This window comes from Macrotis lagotis, chromosome 1 (genome assembly GCF_037893015.1).
Source record: "Macrotis lagotis isolate mMagLag1 chromosome 1, bilby.v1.9.chrom.fasta, whole genome shotgun sequence".
Classification (NCBI taxonomy): Eukaryota; Metazoa; Chordata; class Mammalia; order Peramelemorphia; family Peramelidae; genus Macrotis; species Macrotis lagotis.
Window position 1 is genome coordinate 229,307,974 of NC_133658.1, and position 11,945 is coordinate 229,319,918.

An 11,945-nucleotide genomic window follows, 5' to 3' on the forward strand; every position below is an offset into this window, starting at 1 on the left:
TTTGGCCTCAGACACTTAATAATTGCATAGCTGTGTGATCTTGGGCAAGTCACTTAACCCCACTGCCTTAAATAAAAAAAAAATTTGAAAAAATATTTTATTTTTTCCTCATGTCTTTTCCCATTAGTTCTAGTTCTTTTACAATTTAACTATAATTAAAATATGTTAAACGTGATCTACATGTACAATCTAAATCAGATTGTTTGCTGCCTTCAGGAGTGGGGTAGGAAGGGAGAGTGGTGGAAAAATGTGAAACTCAAAAGCTTGCAAAAGGATGAATGTTGGAAACTATCTTTGCACATAATTGAAAATAAGTAATTAAGAAAAAATGTAAGCTCACTTGTGAGACCTTGTAGGGTATAGTTTGTTTAGATACATATACTCGTCCCTTTTACTCTGGGAAGAGTTAACCTTCTGGTGACCTAGCTATGGGGGTCATGTTAAGGAGGTAACCAAGAGGGAGTGCTACTTTTATAAAAGGAGAAAGCTTGAGAACCACGTTCTATCACCCCATCTGTGGTGCTATGAGTTCCCCAAACCCTTCATATTTGTCTGCCCCCCCAATTATCAATGGGAGCTTCTCATCACAAGCTTATCTAAGATTCTAGTCCTCTATCTTGCTCAAATGGCTAGTGGGACCCAACTTGAGATACAGAGATAAGGAATCATAGCACCTCCATCTCCAGTCCTCCCAAGACCTCTGCTGGATGGTTATTAAGAATATCCTTCAATAAAACTTTATGAGGAAATGTCAGTTTTATATGTGAGCTATTTCTTTCTTCCCTGATGTGGCAGCTACCATAAAACTATTGATTTAGAGAGCAATTGCTGCTAAATGTAGGAAAGAAGAATTATATTTTTTTCCTTTCCAATAATTCTTGTAGCCCCCTGAGACCAATTCTTTGTCTCTCTTCATTTATGCTATAATCACCCTAGTTGAAGCCCTTGATACCTCTTTTTCAGACCTTGTCCAGACTCTGTAAAGAGATTCCTAATTCATCTTCCAACTCCAGTTTCCCCATCTCCCCGACACTCTTTATAAACTACCAAATTTATGTTTTTGAAGTGACCATATCATCCTCCTACTTAAGAAACTTCAGTAGCCCCCATTTCCTCTAGAATAAAATATAAACATCATTTTAGAATATTTAAAGACTTTCACTGTCCGCCTTCATCTTATCTTTCTAATAACACATAACTCTCACTATGTGTTCTAGTCAAACTGATTTCCTCTTTATGTGACATTCTATCTTCCATCTCCAAGGTTTTATATAGACATCTCAAATGCTTTAAAGGTTTTCCCTGATCTTCTCCACCTCTTTAAATCCTAATTTTCTTTAAAGCTCACCCAAGTGCTACTACCTATAAGAGGTATTTCCTGAGTTTTCTCTTGTGTTTTCCCCAAATCCTTTAGTATTTATTTTGTCTATATTTACTATATTTAATTGCTATATAATCTATATTTGCTTTACTGTGTACATCAGTAGAATGTAAACTTCTTGAGGATAGAGACTTTTTTATGTCTTTGCATCCTAGACTAGCCTAGTGTCTATCACATAGTAGGTATCTAACAAATAACTGTTGAATTAGATGAAATTATTTTGATTTCAACAAAAATGACAAAAGCATAGCTGAAATTTTTCCATTGGAAAATATAATTTAAATTAATTTAAATACATCATCAAAAGGTAAACAAGGGGGCGACTAGATGGCGTAGTGGATAAAGCACCGGCCCTGGAGTCAGGAGTACCTGGGTTCAAATCCAGTCTCAGACACTTAATAATTACCTAGTTGTGTGGCCTTGGGCAAGCTACTTAACCCCGTTTGCCTTGCAAAAAACTAAAAAAAAAAAAACTAAAAAAAAATTTTAAAAAAGGTAAACAAGGCCAACAAATATATAACCTGCTGTCATATTTTAACTGTGCTTTGATTTGAAATTGGCAGGCACAGAATATCCCACTTACCCATATCTATTCTGTGAGTAGGTGTGTCATGGGGAGGTATGAGGTGAGGATTTTCTTTAAATAACAGCAACATTTTAAATCAGATGATCTTTCTTATTGGCACCAGCTCCCTTTACATACAAGATGCTAAGACAAATTTAAGTGGGAAGAACAGTTTTAATGCTTTAGGTATGGGAACTAGAACAAGGGAAATGGTTCAGCTGAAGTAACCCGGCAGGTATCAGTGTGCTGGAAACAAAAGAATTGACTACAGAAAGGTGTCAACAGAACTGTCAATAGGTTTGTATGACAAGTCAGGAAAGCAAGAGATCAGGTTCACAAAAGATTTCAAAGTCCACAAAATCAGGAAGTGTGGGTCTGAGGGAGGCTGAACCACATGGGGCTTCAAGTATGAGAAAAACAAAGATGTTCTAGACTAGAACTTGTGCCTCAGAAATAGAATTTAGAATTAGATCTTGGGGATCATTTAATGTAGTCCCTCATTTTACAGATAAGGATACTGAGGCTGCCTCAAGACATATAAGTTAAGTGGTTTATCTGTTGTATGTTATCTTTGCCATATGACCTTTCTAGATATTTTTCACCTTGATAAATAGTTACTGACACATCTCCCAATCATTTGTAGAACTATTAATTAGCATTGACCAGGCAGATAGGTATATGTATCATTCTTTGAATTGTTTGCTAGATGACCAATAGTTTCTCTCCTTTGCATTTGCATTTTACAGAATGTGGATGTGTAGATCATTGCTAGTAACCCTCTTGAATTAAACTTTTCTACCCTAATTTTTATGGACATCTCATTGTACATGTTAGTGGAAAATAAGTCAAGTGGCTTTGTGTCTTCATCTGTGCTATTTGCTGTTGTTCAGTATTTCAGTTATGTTCAACTCTTTGTAACCCCATTTCGGAGTTTTCTTGGCAAAAATACTGGGATGGTTTGCCATTTCCTCCTTCAGTTCATTTTATAGATGAGGAAACTGAGAAAAATAGTATTAAGTAACTTGCCCAGGGTCACACAGCTAGTAAATGTCTGAGCTCAGGTTTGAATTCATAAAGAGGAGTCTTCTTGACTTCAGGCCCAGCACTCTATGTACTGTGCCATTTAGCTGCCCTGATTCAAACTACACTTGAGTAGAAATCCTTGACAATTTATTCTTCTTTTGGATTCATCTATCAATAGGAAATTTTTCCTTATTTTGCCCATATATGCCTCTACAAATCTTCAAGTCCATTGCTTCTATTTTGTCCTCTGGGGTTATGAAGAACAAGCCTAATCTGTTCTCTATGTGATACTTCTTCAGTTATGGAACCCCACATTCCTTCTGACGTCCTGCCACAACAACTCTTTTCCAGGCTAAATATCCAAAGTTCCTTCAACCAAACCTGTAACTGAATAGAGTACTCCAGGTGTGGGTTAATCACCTGATGACTTCAGAACTGATGGAAAGGCTTAACTAAAAAATTGTCCTGGATGACTTGACTTGAACTTGGCAGGAACTTTAGAAAGGAATATATTCCAGGATCTTGGTTTGGTCTTGTGTTTAAAAAAAATTTTTTTAATGACTCGGATAAACATAGATGGAATGCATATTTAATTTGGAGCTACACAAACTGGGAGTGAGTAAATATATTGAATGACAGAGTAAGGATCCAAAAAGATACTAAGAGATTAGAAAGTCAAATTGAATCTAAGATGAAATTAAATAGGCATAAACATGATTCTTTGCTTTTCAACTTCAAGAGTACAAGATAGGGAGATGCATGATTCAACAATAGTAATTTTTCTGAAGAAAGAAATGGAATGTCAGTAAGACTGCAAGTTCAGTATGAGTCAGCAATTCGATGTGTCAGTCAATATTCCTTCCACCCCCCCAACCTCAACTGCCCTGCCACCATCCCTACTCCTCCTTTACCCCTCTCTTCATCCCACTCCTCCTTTCCAACTTTCCAACATGAATTAAATTAAGAAAGTGCTGCTTTCATGAGTAAGAGGTCATAGTCTGTATAGATCAGGTCACTGTTTAGGAAGGATATCATTAAATTGGAGACTATCCAGAGGAGAACAATGAGGATCATTAAAAGCTCTGACTATATAACATATCAATGAACAAGCCTTAAGGGCTTCTAGTTTTCCAGGTGCTAGTGATACAAATGTGAACACAAGAGATATGAATGTGCTCTCAAAAAGCTTATGATATCTAGGATTGTATATTCTCATGACAACCCTCCAGACTATTATTATCCCCAGTTTGCGGTTGAAGAAACTAAAGCATGTAGTTTGGGGACTTGTTCTGGGTCACAGAGCTAATAAGTGACTAAGAGGTCATAGTTGAACTCAAGTCTTCCTGACTACAGGTCCAGTATTCTTTTCCATTCTATCACCAGCTGCCTCAACAACTATTTGAGTCCTGAAGGAAGCTCTGCAAGGTAGAGTTGAGAAGGGAGAGCATTCCAGACAAGAGAGACAATAAATAGTGCAGTTTGTTTGGAATAAGTTTGCTGTCCTCCTAACTTTGGAATCCCTATCCTAGAGCAGTTCTGTCCTTTCACATTCACATGGGCCATTATACCCAACCAGCCCCAGCCCCTAGATCCTGCATCACAATCCATCTGATCATTCACTTTGACCATCTCCTTGCTGCCTTGACTATCTTTCTCCTCTTTGTCCTGGGAACAATAATAAAATCATGTTGCATCTATAAAGGACTTACAGTTGACTTCCCAATTCACCATTTCTGTGATTTATCTAACCAAAACTCCCTTCCTTGGCTATCATTCCCTTATAACTGTTGTCTTCCCTACTAGAAGGCAAGTCTCTTGACGTAATGACTTTTTTTTTATCCCCGTGCTTAACACAATGCTCAGCATGTAATTAAATACTCAGTTAAGATTTTTCACTTATTCATTCCACCAAAATTCAAATTTCTATTTCCTACAAACTGATTTCTACTCATACTTTTCTCATTTCTCTCATTAAGTTTTTTTAGATTAAAATTAAAAGTTTTAAAAAAATAACAAAGTTCATTTTCATGGCAATTAACTTAGATACTCTTTGAAGTTCCTTTAGCTTTTCTTAGAACTTTCAAACAGTACATCCTGAATTTGTAAAATGCATAAGGGAAATATGGGGCTTATTTTTCTATGTGGATAATTGATGTAGGGTCATAGTCTTCCTTTCTTAAAAGAAATGACTTTGAAAACTACTGCTGCATGTAGTTGGAAAAATTAATTAATTAATTTTTAAAAATGACATGACTCCCACATATGAAATCAGTGTTACATCTTCTGTACTCTGCCAACATTTTGAGTATTTGTGCTCAGTTCTGAGGGTCACATTCTAGGAAGGACAGTCAATGGTCAAAGTAGGTACAGATGAGGTTGGGAACCAACCAAAGTAGGAACAGATGAGGTAAATTAGTCAATGCCATGCCATGCCATGCCCTTACTTAGTTTGAAGAAGAAAGAATTAAAGGAACATGATAACTATTTTCAGTATCTTAAAGATTGTCTTGTTGAAGAAGGATTAGATTTTTTCTGGTAGTAGAACTAGAACCAGTAGGTAGCAATTATAGAGAAGTAGATTTTGGATCATTAGAAAAACTGGTGAAGTCTGCCTTGAATTAAAAGTATGTGAAAGAATAATGGGCTGCCTCAAAAGATAGTGAGATTTTCCTCATTGGAGGTTTGTTGAGAATTCCTCTTAGGTAAAGTTGATTTATGAAATCATATGACTTAGTGGAAAGAACACTAGTTTTGGATCTATTTAAGAATTTGATTTATTTTATGCTCAGCCTCTGCTACTTATTATGTGATCTTGGGCAAGTCATTTTCTCCACTCTGGTTCACTGCCTCCTAATTCATAAAAATGAATGATCTTGAAAGGATTTCAAAACATGACACCTTAATGATCATTTAATATAATTCTCACATTTTGAAGCTAAGAAGTCCAAAGTCCAGGAAGATTAAATGATTGTGTCTGAAGCTAAAGACACAAAGATTTTAATTAACATGGCCAGGATTCAAACCCAGGTTTCTGACTACAAATTCAGTATATTTAAATTAAATGACTTCTAAAGTTCTTCCAGGTCTAAGTTGTATGATGCCATGACTAGAAATTATAAAGGGAATTTTTTTCTCCTTTTCCCATCCTAGAATACTATGATTTTATGATATATGTAAAACATTTGAGAAGTTCACTATCAAAAACATTTCTATTCCCTCCCCTCCCCTCTCCATCAGGTACTAAATAAAAAGAGTTTGAACTGGTATTTACATAGTATTTTAAGGTTAATAAAGCTTTCTGCAATGTCTTCATGGAATAGTTTGGAGGACATAGTCTTTCTTTTTTTTTTTTTTTTTGCAAGGCAAACGGGGTTAAGTGGCTTGCCCAAGGCCATACAGCTAGGTAATTATTAAGTGTCTGAGACCGGATTTGAACCCAGGTACTCCTGACCCCAGGGCTGGTGCTTTATCCACTATGCCACCTAGCCACCCCTACATAGTCTTTCTAATAAATCATTAAGGACATTATTAAAGAATTAAATACTAAATGGAGAACTGAAATCAAATTGTTTGCATGTAATCTTCCTAAAGAAGATAAAATATATATAGCTTCTTATGAGATTTAAAAAGACAATTTTTGCATTTTCCAACTATTTTTCACAATATTACTTTAAATGGAGCTTGTGACCACCTCAGATCCCCAGGATTATGTGACATAAAGTTTTGCCAAGCCGTAGTTTTCATATTCTATACTTGGGAAATTGATTTTTTTTGAACTGAGATAAAATTTCACATCTATCAATCTTTGCTGAATTTCAACCATTGGTTCCATCCAAGTATTCCAATAAAAAGACAGAACTCAAAGTCTTTTTTAGTATCCTTAGGAATAAGATGTTAGTAATGATGGAGAAAGGATGACAGAGAAGCAGGTCTGGATACCCTTCAGGTTGATGCAGAATCATTAATTAGTTCTTCTTTGAGACCCCTAACTACTTCTGTATAATAGCTTTCTAGTGACCCAGAGTTCTCTCCTTTGAAAGATCCTATCTGAGCCCTTTTTTCCTCCATATCACTCTGCTTTAATTTCCTGTTAGTCTAAGAAAAGAGTCATCCAATTGTTTTTTTCTGCCCTCCAGAAAACATCCACCCCTAAACCCTCTCATTTCATCGCTCTCACTACAATCTTCTTTTCATGACTTTCTCTATCTGGGTGATTTATTGGGCTCCATTATTTTTCCCCCCACAATAAGCCTCAAGGCAATTATGGAAATTTTTTAAAAACAGGTTTTTAATTAGATAACCTGAGTTCTAATCCCAGCTCTGCCACTTAGCTGTGCAACATTGAGAAGTAAGTAAATTACTTTCTCTTATTTGTAAAAATGTGGAACCTGAACTAAATGAGCTCTAAATTCTTTTCCAGCTCTAAATCTTATGTCAAATGATGAGAAGAAACCTCATTTATGGCAGCTAACAATCCTAGACCTATGGAAACCTTTGACTTCAACCTTCCCTGAGTCTTGGAAATTCACAACTTTCTTTGCCTCTCAGATTCCTGTCCACTGGAGGTACAAAATCGCCCAGAGCTGGTCCTGAAGCAGGCAGTAACAGGTAAGATTAACATCTGGGTAATCCAAGCTGGCTTTGTTTCAAAACTCAGTAGGGGTAACCCAACTCCTTCCTCTCAGGTGGCTTGTTACCTGTAGCCAAGTATCTGTCATTGGGAGCATAGGTGTTTTGCTGGACTTTATTGTGGACAAGACTTCCTGCAGAGAGAGATTTAGCATTAATGGCTTGTAGATGGAAAAGTCTGATAAAGGATACATTTGTTTTGCTTGTGGTTTCATCTCTATGGTGCACACCAGCATGGTTCATTTCTTTTTAGCCCCAGGTATGCAAGCAATCTCACCTGAACTTGACTGACATACTACAATTCAGCATTTCAAGGAAATAAAAATCCTAATATTGTAGCCAAAGAAAATGAAATATTATACATTCTCGCACATTCTTGTCCTCTTACTATTCCTCCAAAATAGAAAGAAGAATAACTTTTTCTTTTAATTTAATCTTCAGATGGACTTGGTGCTTTTGTTGACTCTTTATGAGACCTTTAGGGATTCTTATTGGGGTGGAAATTTATTTCTTTTCATCTTTAATAGGTGCCATATAATTTTTCCATTAGCTGAATATTGCCCAGAAGATAGCAAGATGGATGGCAAAAGGTCTAGAGTCCATGACATATGAGGATTGGTTAACAGAATTGGGGATACTTACACTTGAGAGTAGACTTCTCAGGAGGTCCTAATAACTGTACTCAATTATATAGAAGGTTGTCAGTTGGAAGAAGGATTAGATCAATTAATTAGTTCTGGATTTGGGGTCACAGACTCTGAATTCCAGTCTCAGCTCTGTTACTTAACTGAGAGGTCTTCAACAAATCAATTCAATTAATTAAGCAACAATTAAGTGTACACTATGTGCTAATTTCTGGGGATACCAGGACAGAAAATAGAACTATTTTTGTTTTTAACAAATGTACAATCTAATGAAAGATGCCTTGGGTCTTGGTGTGCTGATCTCTAAAATGAAACAATTTGGGGCAGCTAGGTGGTACAGTGGATAGAGCTCCGGACATAGAATCAGGAGTACCTGAGTTCAAATGTGACCTCAGACACTTATTAATTGCCTGTCTGGGTGACCTTGGGTAAGTCACTTAACACATTGCCTTGCAAAAAAAAATGAAACAATTGAATAAGGTGTCTCTAAGATCTTTTCCTACTCTAAAGTCTATAATCCTATAATATTAAATTATAACATTTGGCACAAATTCTTACAGAATGTCAGAACCTACAGCATATTTTCATCAGTTCCCTTCAAGCATTGTTTGGTTTGCTGTTGTCCATACTCACTTTTGGGACCCAGTTCTGGGGAGGAAAGGAGTGCTTGCAATCAAAAGGGAGCAGGAATCCTAAGGATCAATTGCAGTACAACTACAAAGATAAGAGTGTAGATCGGGAGAGAAATGACCCCACGTCTCCCCAGACCATGCCAGTTTGGATGCATTGAAAATCTGCAGAGCCTCAGAAGCTCATGAAAAGAGCAGTATGGAAAGGTCTGAGATTTGAGACAATGCTTCCACTCTCCCAAAGAGCCAAACTTTTAACATAAAGTTCAAAGTCAAGAAATAGATTGACAATTGAGTAAACAATAAAAATGAAGCTGACTAAAAAACCATTATCATACCAGGAAAGATCAAGACACAGATCAGAAGACGATGTGAAAATAACTACAAGCAAAGTCTAAAAGAAAATGTAAACTCAACACAAGCTCAACAAAAACAAAATAATAATAGGAAAATTGGGAAAAGAAATGAGTGCAATGCAAGAAAATTATCAAAAGACAATAGCTTGGCAAAAGAGGTGCAAAAATAAGGAAGAAAAAAACCCTTAAAAATGGTATTGATGAAATGGTGAGAGAAGTTCAAAAACTCACTGAAGAAAAGAGCTCCTTAAAAAGCAGATTTGTCCAAATGGCAAAAGAAATACAAAACTTCATTTATGGAAAAACTCTATAAAGATGGGAATTAGCCAAATGGAAAAAGTTATAAAAGCTCACTTAAGAAAATAATTCCTTGCTCTCCGCATCTCCGTGGTGGCTTGGGTGCCATGAGCTCCATCAGGACTGGGTAGGATCTGTCAGCCTCAACTGTCTCCCCTGATGGAAGAGTTTTTCAAGTTGAATATGCTATGAAAGCAGTGGAAAATAGTAGTACAGCTATTGGAATCATATGTAAAGATGATGTCGTCTTTGGTGTAGAAAAATTAGTGCTTTCTAAACTTTATGAAGAAGGTTCTAACAAACGCCTCTTTAATATCGATTGACACGTTAGAATGGCAGTAGCAGGTCTGCTAGCAGATGCTCATTCTTTAGCAGACATAGCTAGAGAAGAAGCCTCCAACTTAAGATCTAACTATGGCTATAATACTCTACTAAAGCACCTTGCAGATAGAGGACCCATGTATGTACATGCTTACACACTCTACAGTGCCAGCAGACCTTTTGGTTGCAGTTTCATGTTAGGGTCTTATGGGGCCAATGATGGAGCACAACTCTATATGATTGATCCATCTGGTGTTTTATATGGTTATTGGGGTTGTGCCATTGGTAAAGCCAGACAAGCAGCAAAAACAGAGATAGAGAAACTCCAGATGAAAGAAATGACTTGTCGTGATGTTGTTAAAGAAGTTGCAAAAATAATCTATATATTACATGATGAAGTTAAGGAAAAAGCTTTTGAACTGGAGCTCAGTTGGGTTGGAGAAGCAACCAAAGGCAGGCATGAAATCGTTCCGAAAGATATAAGAGAAGAAGAAGAGAAATATGCCAAGGAACCTTTGAAAGAAGATGATGAATCGGATGATGATAATATGTAACAATGGGTGCTACAATACCTTTTTTAAGAAATGTTTTACATGTAAACTATGTAGTAATAGTATCCTGTGGATTATCAGTCCAGTGACAAATTACCAATTTATTAAAAGTTTATCTTGTAAAAAAAATTCCTTTAGGGATGACTAAGTGGTGCAGTGGATAGAGCAGTGGCCCCTGGAGTCAGGAGTACCTGAGTTCAAATCTGACCTCAGATACTTAATAATTACCTAGCTGTGTGGCCTTGGGAAAGCCACTTAACCCCATTGTCTTGCAAAAATATAATAATAATAATAATAATAATAATAATAATAATAAATTCCTTGAAAAGCAAAACTGGGCAAGTGAAAGCTAAAGACTCCATGATACATCAAGAAACAATAAAACAAAGTCAAAAGAATGAAAAATATAAGAAAATGTGAGCTAGCTCATTGGAAAAATAATTAATTTGGAAAAGAGATCAAGGAGAAATCATTTAAGAATTAATTGGACTACAGAAATTCGTAATCATAAAAAGAACCTCCACCTCATGTTTCAAGAAATGATAAGGGAAAACTTTTGCCTTGATATTTTAAACCAGAAGACAAAATAGAAATTGAGAGAATCCATTGTTCACTTCTTAAAAGAGATCTAAAAATGAAAACTGCTAGGCAAATATCAGAGCTCCCAGGTCAAGGAAATACTTTAAGCAGGCACAAAGAAATCATTGAAATATAATGGAACCATGTCAGGATCATAGAAAATTCAGTAAACCACATTAAATAAATATATGACTCAGATGTTCCAGAAGAGAAAGAAATTAGGATCACAACCAAGAATAACCTACTCAGAAAAATGAGTATAGTCTTTTAGGAAAAATAAATGGATATTTTAATTAAAATGGAGAATTTTCCAGCATTCCTGATGGAAAGCCCATAGATGAACAGAAAATTTGACAGTAAAATGCAAAACTAATGAGAACCATAGAAAAGGTGAACATGAAAGAGAAATCACAAGGTACTAATTGATCAAATGGTACTATATACATATATATGTATTATCTTCCTACATATAGGAAGATAATACATATAACTCCTAAGAATTTTATCATTATTAAAAGTTAGAAGGAGTCTATATGGAAGGAAGGCAAGAGTATGAGTCAGTTTTTGTTGGGTTGATTTAAAAAAAATAAAAAGGTGAAAAAGAGGGAAGCAGTAGGAGAAGAGGGAAGGGAAAAGAAGAATGGAGAAAATTATCCTGCATAAAAGAGGAATGTGAGTAAGGCATTTTTCAGTGGAGAAGGAAAAGGGGGTGAGCCATACTTGAACCTTGTTTCATGAACAGGTTCAAAGAAGAAAGAAAACACACACACACACACACACACACACACACACACACACACACCTCAAAATGTGTATAGAAATCTATCCTACCCAACAGGGAACTAGGAGGGAAGGAAGAAAGAAGGGGGAATGAATAAGAGAGAGGACAGATTAAGGAAGGCAAAGAACAGATTTTTGAAGAGAGAGAAGGATAAACAGAAGAAAATGGGATGGTGGGAAATACACAATA

At 36.1% G+C, this 11,945-nt stretch overlaps 1 pseudogene; it reads left to right on the forward strand.

Moving 5' to 3' along the window:
• Nucleotides 1-9,631: 9,631 nt before the first annotated feature.
• Nucleotides 9,632-10,505, forward strand: LOC141515339 (proteasome subunit alpha type-3 pseudogene; annotated as a pseudogene).
• The last annotated feature ends 1,440 nt before the right edge of the window (nucleotides 10,506-11,945 follow it).